This window comes from Silene latifolia, chromosome 7 (assembly GCF_048544455.1).
Source record: "Silene latifolia isolate original U9 population chromosome 7, ASM4854445v1, whole genome shotgun sequence".
In the NCBI taxonomy this organism is placed as follows: Eukaryota; Viridiplantae; Streptophyta; class Magnoliopsida; order Caryophyllales; family Caryophyllaceae; genus Silene; species Silene latifolia.
This window is the reverse complement of record NC_133532.1, coordinates 64,436,039-64,448,115: the sequence shown is the minus strand read 5'-3', so window position 1 is coordinate 64,448,115 and position 12,077 is coordinate 64,436,039.

The window sequence follows — 12,077 nt, the reverse complement described above, 5'->3', positions numbered from 1 at the left end:
AGAGGTAAAGCCTTGTTGTGGCATCGCCTTTAATGAAAACCATACCCATTGGTGATTGGCCTACTTGGTCGATTATAAGGTCAAATGTTACTTAGGTTTGGCACATCCCCTTATGATGATCCCACTGCTGAAATCATGAACTTAAGGCAAAGAGGTTAAGTAGAGTCTTATCGGGATCAATTTGACACTATTTTAAACAGAACTGATTTGACTGAAAAGCAAGCAATTAGCTGCTTCTTGAAGGGTTTAGATGCTGATATTCAGAATACTGTAAGAATGTTTAAGCCACAATCTTTGGCCGAAACCTATTCCTTGGCCAGGTTGCAGGAGAGCACCTTGCATTCTATTCACAAGAAGAACAGACCAATTCTTGACAAACCCTTTCACAAACCCTACACTCCTGTCATTCCACCTAAATCTTCTTTTCAGACCTCTCAAACACCCTCAGTTTCTTCTAAAAATCTCACTAATGCTTCCCAATCTCAGCCTTTTAGAAAGAGTGCCCAACAGAAAATAAACTCTGCAGAACTTAGTCCAAAAGAAATTCAGGAGAGAAGGACAAAGAATCTATGTTTCACTTGCAACGAGGCATGGACACCTAATCATAAATGTAAGGCTCAGCTACACAGTATTCGAGTATTCACCTTGGTGGATAATGAGGACTATGACATGGGTGAGATTGAAGAAGACCATGATGACCAAATTAGTATGCATTATGGAGCCCATGAGGAGCTTCCTCCCTTAATCTCTCTCAATGCCATAACTGGTACTTCTAGTTACCAGACTATGAGAGTAAAAGGGAAGGTCAGGGGAAATCCTATCCATATCTTAATAGATTCTCGGAAGTACCCATAATTTTTGGACACTTCCACTTTGCTCGTAAATTTGGTCATCGGATCAAGTCTACTTGTCCTTTCATGGTGACAGTGGCAAATGGGGATACAATTGTCACCAAGTCCATGTGCAAGGGATTCAAATGGCACTTGCAGGGGCATGAATTTACCACTGATGTGAAATTGGTTCCACTGGGAGGGTGTGAAATGGTCCTTGGAATTCAATGGCTAGAGTCCTGGTCCGGTTTTGTGGGATTTCAAACAACTCAGAATGGAGTTCACTGTTCATGGGCAGAAACATGTGCTAAGGGGTTGTCAAGCAGGCTCTCTACATTGGATGTCTGGGAAGCAAATGTAACACCCCCATACTCCGAGTGCCTTACCAGGACCACTCAGGTATGAAGACATCACCATCTCGGTTGCCCGAGGTATGATACTCAAATAGACAAAACAGAAGCAACATTTATTATAGGTAATTTAATGAATAAGTACAATCCTTGAAACCCAAACTGAAAGTACAATACATTATTCCAAACTAACTGTTCTCAACTGAAATAGAAATAAAAGCTAAACTACAGCGGAAGACTCTATCGTCATGTCGTGGCCATCCCAAAATATCCCCGTATCATCTCTATACCGCTCAATATCTGCTCACCATCCCCCCGAATGGATCACCGCAGTTTTCAAAACAACACCGGGTCGATACTAATCAAACAATCAAAATAGATAACAACAATAAGACAAACAGATAGCTAAACTGCCACACACACACACATCCAACCAACCGTCTCAATCACTGATCCCACTGGACCCGAGCCACGCGATGGGGGACCGCAGCCGTTCCCACCTAAGCCCCGCTCATCGTACGAGCGATAACCCCGTCCATTAATGTGCACATCCCCTTTCGTGGCGGGTTCCACGAAGGGCGAAACTAGGGCGTGAGATCACTCCCGCAAGTGACCCCACTCGGTAGAACGCATCTCGAGAGCCATAGAAACCAATCACAATCACCATACATCCACAATCACGGTTATCACATTAAACACTAATTACAGCACATCACCAATATCCCATTATGGGACTAATACTGAGTAGGAAATCCTACCTGGAAAGCACAACTCGCAGACGGTATCTACAGCTGTCTCAAAACGCCTCTTCTATGAATTCTCCTCCTAACATATAACACATAGATACTACTATTCAATCACCATTCATAAAAACCCCCAATTCCTAAATTAGGGTTTCACTAATCTTAACAAAACATTATAAAAATTATGCTAGAAGCTTACCCTCGACGCAAGGAATCCAACGACACAAACTATGATGCAAACCGACCGTCTGAACTCCGGGAATTGTCAAGAACGCGATTAGGAAGAAGACAAGTTGCTTTCTCTCTTAAACAGATTTTAGGTTTTGTAAAAAGTGATTTAGAACAAAGACGAATTGGTTTAAATACCTTAATCGCGTAATTAACAAAACCCGAGAAAACTCCCCCGTAAAACCGGACACTCGATCGAGTACCCAAGGTACTCGATCGAGTACCCCCCCTACTCGATCGAGTGCCCCAGCTACTCGATCGAGTGCCCAACAGGTCAGAAACTACTTTATTCTGCAACATACCCCTTACTCGACAGAGTAAGGGCTACTCGATAGAGTACCCCCAAGACCATAAATACGGAGTATTACAGTCTTCCCTCCTTAAAAGGAACTTCGTCCCCGAAGTTCAAACCACTACCAAACAAAGGTACTCCCATAAGCTTCCCGACTCGAAGGTCAAAATAAACACAACAAAACATGCTACTAACCCAACTTATCCCGACAAACATACCGACGCAACATATACAAGGGGTGTAAAAACTCGTAAAAACTCTCGCGATCATCTCCTACCCCCCTAAAAGAAACAAGGTTACGTCCCCGTAACCATACATACCTGATCAAAAAGGAAAGGGTAACGCTCTTTCATGATATCCTCCGCCTCCCATGTAGCTTCCTCAGTCTCATGGTTAGACCAAAGGATCTTAAGCAAAACTGTCTCACCACTCCTGGTCTTTCTAACTTTTCGGTCTAGGATCTGCTTAGGCACCTCGAGGTACGATAAAGACTCATCCAGCTCTAAGCTCTCTGCCTCCAACACATGTGACGGGTCACTCACATACTTCCGCAGCTGCGATACATGAAACACATTATGCACTCTCTCCAAAGCAGCCGGTAAAGCCAAACGATAAGCCACTTCCCCAACTCGCTCTAAGATCTCATAAGGCCCTATAAACTTCTGGCTTAGCTTGCCTTTCTTCCCAAATCTCATGACTCCGCGCATAGGAGACACTTTCAGAAGAACCTTGTCCCCAACCTGAAACTCTATGTCCCGACGATGTAGATCTGCATAACTCTTCTGTCGATCCTGAGCTGCTCTCATCTGTTCCCTGATCATCTTAATCTGTTCCACCATCTCATGTACCATCTCTGGTCCTAAAACCACTGCCTCAGCACTATCGTCCCAACAGATCGGACTTCTACATCTCCTTCCATACAAAGCCTCAAACGGTGCCATACCAATACTAGTGTGATAGCTGTTGTTGTAAGAGAACTCTATCAAGTCCAACCTCTGCTCCCAGCTACCACCGAAATCCATCACACACGCTCGCAACATATCCTCGAGAGTCTTGATTGTTCTCTCAGTCTGCCCATCTGTCGCAGGATGAAATGCTGTACTCATCTTCAAAGCTGTTCCCAACGATTCCTGCAACTCCTTCCAAAACCTTGATATAAACCTCGCATCTCTGTCAGACACTATATCCTTAGGAACTCCATGTAACTTAAGCACGTTCTTTCGATAGGCCATAGCCAGTTGTGCCTTAGTCCATGTATCTTTCATTGGAACAAAGTGAGCTGACTTGGTCAACCGATCCACTATCACCCAAATCATATTGTTACCTTGTTGACTCTTAGGTAAACCCACAATGAAATCCATGGAAATGGATTCCCACTTCCACTCAGGCACCTCCAAAGACTGAATCTTACCTTGTGGTCTTCTCTGTTCCCCTTTAACTCTCTGGCATGTCAAACAACGAGACACAAACTCAGCTGTCTCTTTCTTCATCCCAGGCCACCAAAACGTTTTCTTCAAGTCTTTGTATAGCTTATCTCCACCCGGATGAACTGAATATGGTGTGCAATGCGCTTCTGTCATGATTGTCTTCTTCAACTCCTCATCATTAGGAACACACCACCTACCATCAAACCTCAAGCTACCATCTGTATGAATGGAAAACCGGGACACTGTCCCTTTCTCTACTCCAGCTCTCCACTCCACTATCTTAGGATCCAAAGCCTGTTTACCTCGAATATCATCATAAAACTCCATGTGTACTGTCATATCTCCCATAGCCTCCCCTCTCTGCATCATATGAATCCCAAAGCTCGCTACCTCATCCCTCAGCCTCATCAAAGATAGAGCTGTACACAAGGAATGTACACTCCTTCTACTCAAAGCATCCGCAACCACGTTGGCCTTTCCTTCATGGTAAATGATTTCCATGTCGTAATCACCAATCAGCTCCATCCACCTCCTCTGTCTCATGTTCAACTCCTTCTGCGTGAAGATGTACTTGAGACTCTTGTGATCAGAAAATACCTTAAAGATTGCTCCATAAAGGTAGTGCCTCCAAATCTTGAGAGCAAACACCACTGCACCCAACTCCAGGTCATGAGTAGGGTAGTTCTCCTCATAAGGCTTCAACTGCCTAGAAGCATAGGCGATCACTTTACCATTCTGCATCAACACACATCCCAACCCATTCTTCGAGGCATCTGTATAAACCTCGAAATTCTCGCTCCTTCGGGTAATGCTAGGACAGAGGCGTGGTCAAACGCTCCTTTAAGGTTTGGAACGCCGTCTCACAACTCTCATCCCAACGAAACCTTTTCTCTTTCCTCATCAACGCCGTCATCGGTCTAGCTATCTTGGAGAAATCTTTCACGAACCGCCTGTAGTATCCAGCTAAACCCAAGAAACTTCTCACTTCAGCAACATTCTTTGGTGCTTCCCACTTTGTCACTGCCTCAATCTTCGCCGGATCCACAGCTACCCCATCTTTAGATATCACATGCCCCAGAAACGCAACTTTCTCCAACCAGAACTCACACTTGGACAGCTTGGCATACAACTCATGATCTCTCAACGTCTGCAACACGATCCTCAGATGCTCCTCATGCTCCTCCTTAGTCTTTGAGTAGACTAGGATGTCATCGATAAACACTACTACGAACTGATCCAAGAACTGTCTGAAGATCCTATTCATCAGATCCATAAACACTGCCGGCGCATTGGACAACCCAAACGGCATCACCACGTACTCATAATGGCCATACCTCGACGTGAAAGCTGTCTTCGGTATGTCCACATCTCTAATCTTCACCTGATGGTACCCCGACCTCAAATCGATCTTAGAAAAGACCGTTGCACCACTCAACTGATCAAACAGGTCATCTATCCTTGGCAAAGGATACTTGTTCTTTATCGTCACACGGTTTAGCTCCCGGTAATCTATGCACAACCTCAAAGTTCCATCCTTCTTCTTCACGAAAAGAACTGGTGCTCCCCAAGGCGATACACTTGGTCTAATGTATCCTTTCTCTATCAAATCATCCAACTGCTTCCTAAGCTCCTCCATCTCCTTAGGACCCATACGGTACGGTGCCTTAGAGATTGGCCCCGTCCCTGGCTTCAACTCAACGGTGAAATCTATCTCCCTCTTCGGTGGCAACCCCGGAATCTCCTCTGGAAAGACATCTGCATACTCTCCCACCACTGGTATCTCCTCAACTGCCGGGCTCTCTATCCGGTCATCTCTCACATGGCACAAAATCAGCGGACATCCCTTCCTCAGATACGACTTCAAGGTGACAGCTGCAATCAACTTAACTTTGGGTTTGACTAGAAACCCACGATAAGACACACTAACACCCTTAGGACCTCTTAGGGATACTTTCTTTTGATGACAGTCTATCTTAGCTTTGTACTTTCCTAACCAATCCATCCCAACTATCATCTCAAAACCATTAAAAGGGAACTCTAGCAAGTCTACAGGGAAATCAACTTGCCCAACTATCAAGGACACATCTCTAAACAACCTCCCACACGATACCGACTCTCCCGAAGGTATGAAAACTTGTTCCCTAACAGACTCATATACTCTCAAACCCAACTGTTTTACATGACTCGAAGACACAAACGACTGAGAAGCCCCCGAATCAAACAAAACAAACGTAGGAATACCATTAACAAGAAAGGTACCGGTGATAACGTGCTCATCCTCCTCAGCTGCTTTCTTGTCCATCATGAACAACTTGCCACTGGTCTTCTGCCCACCTCCCTGGACAGTACTAGCTGATGCAGTCGGCTTAGCACCCGACCCTAGATTGTTGTTGTTGTTCATCGGTGTCTTCTGATAAAATTACCGCCGTTGCGGTTGCCTCCACTCGATAGCTCGACGACCTCCCGGTTTGGCCATGATCCACTGGTCTGTTTGCTCGCAAAGCTCGTGCGGTCTCTCGAAAAGATCCCGGTGCGCTCGTGCACTCATGTCTCTTGTGGCCTACGCCACCACAACCAAAGCAGGTCACTCCCCAGCTGTTGCTCACACTCCCACGACCTCTCCCAAAGGAAGTTCCAGCACTAAACCCGGACCCAGAAGAAAACCCCTTAGATTGATTGTGGTTGCCTCTCTTGAAATTAGATTGGCCACCACCCTCATTCTCAGACTTCCTCTTCTCTCCACGTGACCTCTCCTTAGCCATCTCCACTAGTCTCTCAGCTCTCCCAGCCCTCTCGTACGCTTCCTTCACATCCGTAAGGACTCCCACGGGTAACTTATCCATAATTGTCGTGGTTAGCCCTCTCTCAAACCTCAAAGCCAGATTCTCCTCACTCAAACCCATATCCTCAGCATATCTAGATTTCTCATTGAACTGCCTGTAGTACTCAGCCACAGACATCTCAGCAGTCATCTTAAACTTGTCGAACTCCTCTCTCAACTTGCTCCTTACATGTTCTGGCACGAACTCCTTCCTCACAGCCCTACGAAACTCCTCCCAAGGTATAGCAGGTAACCCCTGGTTGGTATATATCTCCTTGGCACTCACTTTTACTTTAATCCCACCACTTGCCACCGCCTCTCTCGGATAGAATGCGCCTGATCCACTCTCATCTCATCCGGACAGCGAACTAAATCCAAAGATGTTCTCCATCTCCCTCAGCCAACTATCAAGGTGGTTAGGCTCCTCAACCCCCTTGTACTCCTTCGGGTTAAACCTCGCGATATAGAGGCTGACTTTAGCATGGTCAACCTCCTTCTCCTTACTCTTATCCTTGTCCTCATTCACTCTCTTCAGGGTCTCTGTAAGAGCGTTATGGTGTTCCAACATCTTAACGATGTCATCCGTAGTCATAAGCTCAGCTCTCGCGTACAAGGCATTTCTCTTGGGCGGCATCTTGAAGCTATAGAAGAAAGGGATAAACATAAACACGCGTACTAAACCTCAAAACACGAATACGCGTTGCCCAGCACCCACTCGATCGAGTATCCAGACCCACTCGATCGAGTAACGGGCTACTCGATCGAGTGCCCCCATGTACTCGATCGAGTACCCAAACTCCAGAACCAAACAGACCTTCTGATCTCTAACCCACTCGATCGAGTATCTAGGCTACTCGATCGAGTGATTTTACTCGATCGAGTACCCCTAGTTACTCGATCGAGTGCCCCAAAACTCGATTCTGGACTCAAAATCGCCCAAAAACCTACCCGATCGAGTCAGTCTCACTCGATCAAGTACCCCCAATACGCAAGAGATACCCGCATATTACGTCACATACTAAATGCTAACTTTAGAAATCATATTATATCATCATAAACATGTTACGCACCCTTCTACTAACTACGAAATCATTTCATTACGCTATTAAAAGCCACATCGTAAATCATTCAACTTGTTATCACTCATTAACATGTTCAACATATAATCATTCTCTTTCACATGCTCAACTCCTACTTCAACACCAATCAATCAACACACTTCATCACTTTGTTGCACAAATTAAACAATCACACAGACGACTCAACAAACACGTTCCCATGTGACCGGTTCAAAGTTGTAGGGCGACCCCCGCGACTTTAGGACGTCTCCCAAGCCTTTGCACTAGCTCCTACAACTTTTACCCCGGGTTCATTTTAATTGACTCCCTATGTTCATTAAGTTCATTGGTTACAGGTTTCAGGATCGTCGCTCTGATACCATTTGTAACACCCCCATACTCCGAGTGCCTTACCAGGACCACTCAGGTATGAAGACATCACCATCTCGGTTGCCCGAGGTATGATACTCAAATAGACAAAACAGAAGCAACATTTATTATAGGTAATTTAATGAATAAGTACAATCCTTGAAACCCAAACTGAAAGTACAATACATTATTCCAAACTAACTGTTCTCAACTGAAATAGAAATAAAAGCTAAACTACAGCGGAAGACTCTATCGTCATGTCGTGGCCATCCCAGCTATCCCCGTATCATCTCTATACCTGCTCAATATCTGCTCACCATCCCCGAATGGATCACCGCAGGTTTTCAAAACAACACCGGGGTCAGTACTAATCACACAATCAAAATAGATAACAACAATAAGACAAACAGACAGCTGAACTGCCACACACACACACATCCAACCAACCGTCTCAATCACTGACTGTCCACTGGACCAGCCCTGCCAGTGGGGGACCGCAGCCGTTCCCACCTAAGCCCCGCTCATCGTACGAGCGATAACCCTGTCCATTAATGTGCACATCCCCTTTCGTGGCGGGTTCCACGAAGGGCGAAACTAGGGCGTGAGATCACTCCCGCAAGTGACCCCACTCAGCCGAGAACGCATCTCGAGAGCCATAGAAACCAATCACAATCACCATACAGTCACAATCACAGTTATCACATTAAACACTAATTACAGCACATCACCAATATCCCATTATGGGACTAATACTGAGTAGGAAATCCTACCTGGAAAGCACAACTCGCAGACGGTATCTACAGCTGTCTCAAAACGCCTCTTCTATGAATTCTCCTCCTAACATATAACACATAGATACTACTATTCAATCACCATTCATAAAAACCCCCAATTCCTAAATTAGGGTTTCACTAATCTTAACAAAACATTATAAAAATTATGCTAGAAGCTTACCCTCGACGCAAGGAATCCAACGACACAAACTATGATGCAAACCGACCGTCTGAACTCCGGGAATTGTCAAGAACGCGATTAGGAAGAAGACAAGTTGCTTTCTCTCTTAAACAGATTTTAGGTTTTGTAAAAAGTGATTTAGAACAAAGACGAATTGGTTTAAATACCTTAATCGCGTAATTAACAAAACCCGAGAAAACTCCCCCGTAAAACCGGACACTCGATCGAGTACCCAAGGTACTCGATCGAGTACCCCCCTACTCGATCGAGTGCCCCAGGCTACTCGATCGAGTGCCCAACAGGTCAGAAACTACTTTATTCTGCAACATACCCCTTACTCGACAGAGTAAGGGCTACTCGATAGAGTACCCCCAAGACCATAAATACGGAGTATTACAGCAAATGCAATCGACCCTGCTGAAGCAGCCTACAGAAGCTGCCCAATTCTTTGCAATTAAGGCCTTTCCTCTAATGGAATGTCAATCAATGGAAGGTATACCTACTACTCCTGTTGTACACGAGTTAATTGAAGAGTACAGTGACATCTTTAAGGAGCCTACTGAGCTCCCTCCTTCTAGATCACATGACCATAGGATCCACTTACAGGAAGGAACCCCACCAGTTAATGTAAGACCCTATAGGTATCCTGTTATCCAGAAGGATGCCATTGAAAAAATTGTCCAGGAAATGTTGGAATCAGGGGTGGTTAGGCCAAGTCATGCTTAAGAAAAAAGATGGATCATGGAGATTTTGTGTAGACTATAGAGAACTAAACAAAAATACTGTGAAGGATAAGTTTCCTATACCTATGATTGAGGAACTCTTAGATGAGCTTCATGAGGCCTCAATCTTTTCTAAAATTGACCTGAGGTCCGGTATTGGCGATTAGAATGCATCCAGGGACATTTCAAAAACAGCTTTTAGGACACATGAGGGGCATTATGAGTTCATGGTCATGCCTTTTGGCTTAACCAATGCCCCATCTACATTCCAAAATCTCATGAACTCAGTGTTTAAGGCACATTTGAGGAAGTTTATTTTGGTTTTCTTTGATGACATTCTCATATACGAAGACCTTTGAGGAGCATTGTGAACATTTGAGGAAGACTTTTCAATTGCTAAGGACAAATTTGCTCTATGCAAAGATGTCTAAGTGTACTTTTGGTGCTCCTGAAATTGAATATTTAGGCCATATTATTTCTGGCCAGGGTGTGGGAACTGATCCTGAGAAAATTCGAGCAATGGTTAATTGGCCTCAACCTAAAAATGTTAAGGAATTGAGGGGATTCCTGGGGTTGACAGGCTACTATAGGAAGTTTGTGAGGTGGTATGGAGTAATCAGTAAGCCATTAACTAAACTATTGAAGAAAAATGGGTTTACATGGGGTGATGAGGCCACTGAAGCTTTCCTGAAGTTGAAAGAAGCAATGACTAAGGCTCCTGTGCTAGCCTTACCAAATTTTGATGTTGACTTTGTGGTGGAAACTGATGCATCCAATAGGGGAATGGGGGCTGTTCTCAGTCAGGAAGGTCATCCTATAGCTTTCATTAGTAAGGCATTCTCACAAAGGAACCAGGCCCTATCAACCTATGAAAAAGAATTGCTAGCTGTCATTTTTGTAGTAGAAAAATGGAAGCCTTACTTGGTTGGGAGACATTTCAAAATAAAAATTGATCATTTCAGCCTTAAATATTGGTTGGGTCAAAAGATTACTACCTCCTTCCAAAGCAAATGTCTACCAAAATTGATGGGTCTAGATTATGAGGTGGTTTATAGAACATGAACTGAGAATGGCGCAGCTGATGCATTATCCAGAGTAACCAGGTCTGAATTGATGGCTATAGTTATCTCCAATATACATACTGACTTGTTAGCCTTGGTGAAGACTAGCTGGGACCAAGACAGTGAACTGCAACTTTTGAAGCAGCAAATAGAAGAGGGTCAAGCTAAAGCTCATTATACATGGACCCAAGGAGAACTGAGAAGGAAAGGCAGACTACTTGTGGGAAAGGATGAACCTTTAAGACAAAAAATCATCTCACTTTTCCATGAGTCACCAGTAGGGGGACACTCAGGAGTGCAAGCTACAATCAAGAGGATTTCAGAATTGTTTTATTGGAAGAAAATGGATAAAGGGATCAGAAATTATGTGAAACAATGCAACACTTGTCAAAGGTGTAAACCATTGTTTGCGCAAATGCTGTTGGTTATTACACCCTTACCTGCCTGGAGCAATATGGGTGGACATCTCTATGGACTTCATAGAAGGGTTACCCAAGTCACAAGGCAAAGACACTATTTTTGTAGTGGTAGATAGACTTAGCAAGTATGCACATTTTATGTTGCTGAGTCACCCTTTTACTGCTGAGAAGGTAGCTCAGGTCTTCTTTGACCAAGTGTTTAGGCTGCATGGGTTACCTAAGACCATTGTAAGTGATAGGGATAAAATCTTTCTCAATAGGTTCTGGAAGGAGCTCTTCAAGTTACAACGGGTGGATCTACACATGTCCACTAGTTACCACCCTCAAACTGATGGCCAATCTGAGGTGGTTAACAAGTGTCTTGAGACTTATTTGAGATGTATGACAGGGGAGAAGCCTAAAGAATGGGCACAGTGGATACCCTTGGCTGAATGGTGGTATAACACTAACTTCCACTCCTCTGCCCAAAGTACTCCCTACCAGATTGTCTATGGTCAGTCACCAGCTCTTCATATACCATATGTCATGGGGGATAGTAGGGTGGCAGCTGTGGATAGGAGCCTGGCAGCTAGGGAGGAATGCATTAAGATGCTGCAATTTCATTTAAAGAGGGCACAAGACAGAATGAAGGTTCAGTCGGACAAAGGAAGGATTGACAGACAGTTTGTTGTTGGGGACCTGGTTTATGTGAAGCTTCAACCTTATAGGCAAATGTCATTTGTGTACAGATCTTGTGCTAAGCTCTCTCCTAGGTACTTTGGGCCTTTTCGGTCGTACAAAAAGTAGGGGCGAGAGCCTACAAA